General features: G+C 41.5%; 1 non-coding gene across 1 annotated transcript; it reads right to left on the bottom strand.

The window, feature by feature from the left end:
* Window positions 1–837: 837 nt before the first annotated feature.
* Window positions 838–941, bottom strand: LOC112724344 (small nucleolar RNA R71). Its single transcript, XR_003163511.1, has one exon. It is a non-coding gene; the product is annotated as a small nucleolar RNA R71 (small nucleolar RNA).
* Window positions 942–5140: the final 4199 nt, after the last annotated feature.

The raw sequence follows: 5140 nt of genomic DNA, 5'->3' as shown, positions 1-5140 counted from the left end.
CGATTGACAATTCTCAAATTGGAAGTTAACTAGATTGAGCATTTTTTTTTGTTTTGATTAATTCAGTACAAGTTACTTGTTGAATTTTAATTTCTGTGCTCTGTTACATGCTTTCTTTCTTTATGCCTTTAAATTCAAGCAACTAACTCACTGACTCACTAACTGTTTGAATTAATTCCTCAATTGCTCTAACCATACTCTTCCATTAACCAAGAGTATTTCACTTGTTTGTTGCCTATGCTGTGTTCTTGTATGACAGGTAGGAGAGGAGAGACATCAACTCCTCCATATACCGAACCAGAGAGGACCCTTCATAGACTGAGAAGGGAAGCAAGAGGGAAGAGAGTACTGGGAGAAGAGGAATCTGAAGGAGAATCTGAGGACAATTTTGAGGAAGCTTTAGATCTCAACATGGATAGAGAAGTTCACAACCATGAGAGAGCTGATGGAAACAATGCCATTCCTGAGAGGAGGGTTCTTAGTTCATACATAAACCCAACCTCTGGGAATTGTGGTAGCAGCATCCAGAAACCACCCATTCAGGCCAACAATTTTGAGCTCAAACCACAGCTAATATCACTTGTGGAGAATCATTGTTCATTTGGTGGAAGTGCTAATGAAGACCCAAACCAACATCTCACAAAATTCCTGAGAATTTGCGACACTGTGAAGTCCAATAGAGTCCAGGAAGATGCCTATAAACTGCTTTTGTTCCCATTTTCACTTAGGGACAAGGCAGCTAAGTGGCTGGAATCATTCCCAAGGGGGAGCCTAACAACCTGGGACGAGGTGGAAAGCAAGTTTCTGGCACGTTTCTACCCCCCACAAAAGGTCAATAGGCTTCGATCTGAGGTTCAGACTTTTAGACAACAAGATGGTGAAACTCTCTACGAGGCATGGGAGAGATTCAAGGATTTGACAAGGAAATGCCCACCAGACATGTTCCATGACTGGGTGCAATTGCATATTTTCTATGATGGACTGTCTTATGAATCAAGGAAGGCTGTAGACCATTCATCAGGAGGTTCATTGAACAGGAAAAAGACTGTGGAAGAAGCCATTGAAGTGATTGAGACAGTGGCTGAGAATGAGTACTACTATGCATCAGAGAGACACAACACTAAGGGAGTCATGGAGCTGAACCATGTTGATACAATTCTAGCCCAAAACAAGGTGTTTGCCAAGCAACTAGCAGAGCTCACCAGGAAATTAGAAACAAAACAAGTGGCTGCAATACACACACAAGATCAAGAGGAAGAAAGTACTGAAGGAGGTGATTGGGAAGAGGCTAATTATGTAGGAAATCAACAAAGGCAACCATATGATCCACATTCCAACACTTACAACCCAGGCTGGAAAAATCACCCAAACTTTGGGTGGGGAAACCAGCAAAACCAACATAACAAGTCCACATACCAAAACTCCAACCAAAGATCATACCAAGCCACACAAAACACTTACTCTCAACCACCATATCATAGCCAAAATAATCAACCTGCTCAACCTAATCCGAACCAACAATTTCAAGATCAATTAAACAGGATAGAAGGAATGCTTGCAACCATGAGTCAAGACATAACCGAATTGAAAGCTTTTAAGGAAGAAGTAAATTCTAACCTGCAAAACCAAGGAGCTGCCATCCAGAAGCTAGAAAATCAAATTGCGTATTTGTCTAAGCAAACCCCTGGGACAAGCGTTTCTCATGCTGCCAAGGCTATTGCAAGGGAAGAATGTAAGGCCATAACCCTCAGAAGCGGAAAGAATCTAAAGGAGATCTCAAAGGAAACCACAGAGGATGAAGCAAAGGAAAATGTGAGAGATAAGGAACAAGGACAATCTTTTACATCGTCTGCAACAAAAGAAAAAGAAAAAGAGGTCCTGAAGCCTTATACACCTAAAGCACCATATCCTCAACGTTTGATGAAAAGTGAAAAGGATGGCCAATTCTCCAGGTTCTTGGAGATTTTCAAGAAGCTTTAAATCAACATTCCGTTTGCTGAGGCAATAGAGCAAATGCCACTCTATGCAAAATTCTTAAAGGAATTAATGACCAAGAAAAGAAGCTGGAGAAACGAGGAAACTGTGTTGTTAACTGAAGAATGCAGTGCCATCATCCAGCACAAATTGCCTCAGAAATTGAAGGATCCAGGCAGTTTCCAAATCCCCTGCATCATAGGAGAAGTCATGGTGGAGAAGGCCTTGTGTGACTTAGGGGCCAGTATCAATTTGATGTCTCTAACAATGATGAGAAGAATGAAAATTGAGGAAGCCAAACCAACAAGAATGGCCCTCCAATTGGCAGATCGAACTTTTAAATTCCCTCATGGGATAGTTGAGGATTTGTTGGTGAAGGTGGGAGATTTTATATTTCCTGCTGATTTTGTGGTGTTAGATATGGAGGAAGAAGCCAAAGCTTCAATAATCCTGGGAAGACCCTTCCTGGCTACTGCTGGAGCCATCATAGATGTATAAAAGGGTGAACTCACTCTTAGACTACATGATGAGAAATTGGTGTTTAACGTATTCAAAGTAATGAGCTATCCATCAGAATCACTAAGGGAATGCATGAGGGTGGATGTAGTGGACATTGCAGTACAAGAAACCTTTGAGGAAACAACAAAGGAAGTGGCAGAGGAGGAGTTCACCAAGGACATAGAAGTTAGTGACATCAAGGCTGCTGAAACAACCATGCCAAACATGCCAGAGATAGTGAAAGAAGAGAAGGAAGCACCAAAACCTGAGCTCAAAGCATTGCCCCCTAATCTCAAGTATGCATACTTGGGTAGTGATGAGAGTCATCCTGTTATCATTAGCTCTGCCCTGAGTCAAGAACAGGAAGAAGAATTGATCAAGGTGCTACAAACTCATCAAGATGCCATTGGATGGACCTTAGCTGATTTGAAGGGGATAAGTTCATCCATATGCATGCATAAAATCTTGTTAGAAGAGGATGCTAGACCCTCCATCCAAGCTCAGAGAAGATTGAATCCCGTCATGAAAGAAGTGGTACAAAAGGAGGTCATGAAGTTATGGCAGGCAGGGGTAATCTACCCCATTTCTGATAGCCCATGGGTTAGTCCCATCCATGTAGTTCCCAAGAAAGGTGGCATAACTGTGGTGCCAAATGAGAGGAACGAACTCATACCCACAAGAACTGTCACTGGGTGGAGGATGTGCATAGACTACAGGAAGCTCAATGAAGCCACCAGAAAAGATCATTTCCCACTCCCATTCATGGATCAGATGCTTGAAAGGCTTGCAAGACATGCTTACTATTGCTTTTTGGATGGATACTCAGGCTATAATCAGATAGTAGTTGATCCTAGAGATCAAGAGAAAACATCATTTGTTTGTCCATATGGAGTTTTTGCTTATAGACGCATGCCCTTTGGATTGTGCAATGCACCTGCCACTTTCCAAAGATGCATGCTGTCCATCTTTTCGGACATGATTGAAAAATTTATTGAGGTCTTCATGGATGATTTTTCTGTGTTTGGAGATTCTTTTCCCAGCTGCCTACACCACCTTGCCTTGGTGCTTAAGAGGTGCCAAGAGACTAACCTAGTATTTAACTGGGAAAAATGTCATTTCATGGTCACAGAAGGAATAGTCCTTGGCCACAAAATCTCTAATAGAGGCATGGAGGTGGATAGAGCTAAGGTGGAAATCATTGAAAAACTACCTCCACCAAGTAATGTCAAGGCAGTTAGGAGTTTTTTGGGACACGCTGGTTTTTACAGAAGGTTTATTAGAGACTTTTCTAAAATAGCCAAACCTTTGAGTAACTTGCTTGTCTCTGATACACCCTTTGTATTTGATAAAAATTGCATGCTAGCCTATGAACTTTTGAAGCAAAAACTTTCCTCTGCACCTATCATTGCCCCACCTGATTGGAACTTACCTTTTGAACTGATGTGTGATGCATCAGACCTTGCTATTGGGGCAGTGTTAGGACAAAGGAAAGACAATTTGGTACATGTGATTTATTATGCCAGTAAAGTCTTGAATGCTAACCAAAGGAATTACACAACCACTGAAAAAGAACTCTTGGCAATAGTCTTTGCATTTGACAAATTTAGATCCTATCTCATTGGATCTAAAGTCATTGTCTTCACTGATCATTCAGCTTTAAAATACTTACTTGCTAAACAAGAATCCAAACCAAGACTTATTAGATGGGTTCTTTTGTTGCAGGAATTTGACATTGAAATCAAAGACAAGAAGGGTGTAGAGAACAAGGTGGCAGACCATTTATCAAGGATACCATGTGAAGAAGGAAGCGCACAAAGCACACATATAAATGAGTGCTTTCCTGATGAACAACTCATGGTAATTCACAAAGCACCCTGGTTTGCAGACATAGCAAACTTCAAGGCCACTGGGAGTTTGCCGTTGGAATTTAACAAGCATCAAAGGAAGAAATTGGTAAATGATGCCAAATACTTCATCTGGGACGAACCATACTTGTTCAAAAAATGTTCCGATGGCATACTCAGAAGATGCATATCAGAGGAAGAAGGAAGGGAAGTCTTATGGGACTGCCATGGCTCCACTTATGGAGGACATTTTGCAGGAGAAAGAACAGCAGCTAAGGTGTTGCAGTGTGGTTTTTATTGGCCCACTATCTTCAAAGATGCAAAGGAACTAGTGAAGCACTGCCATGAATGCCAGAAAGCGGGGAACCTGCCAAGAAGAAATGAAATGCCACAACAATTCATTCTGGAACTTGAATTGTTTGATGTATGGGGGATAGATTTCATGGGACCCTTTCCCTCCTCATACTCAAATAATTACATTCTTGTGGCAGTAGACTATGTCTCCAAATGGGTTGAAGCAATAGCAACTCCAACCAATGATAATAAGGTAGTCATGAACTTCCTCAGAAAATACATTTTTTGCCGTTTTGGGGTTCCAAGAGCAATCATCAGTGATGGAGGAAGCCACTTCTGCAACAAACCATTAGAGGCATTGCTTCTAAAATATGGAGTCAAACACAAGGTAGCCACACCATACCATCCACAAACAAGTGGGCAAGCCGAAATATCTAACAGAGAACTCAAAAGGATCCTGGAAAAGACTGTGGGAACTTCAAGGAAGGACTGGTCGATTAAGCTAGATGATGCTCTTTGGGCATATAGGA

Source organism: Arachis hypogaea, chromosome 11, assembly GCF_003086295.3.
Source record: "Arachis hypogaea cultivar Tifrunner chromosome 11, arahy.Tifrunner.gnm2.J5K5, whole genome shotgun sequence".
NCBI classification, from domain to species: Eukaryota; Viridiplantae; Streptophyta; class Magnoliopsida; order Fabales; family Fabaceae; genus Arachis; species Arachis hypogaea.
Note: the sequence above shows the minus strand (reverse complement) of the source record. Positions and strands in the feature narration are given on the sequence as shown.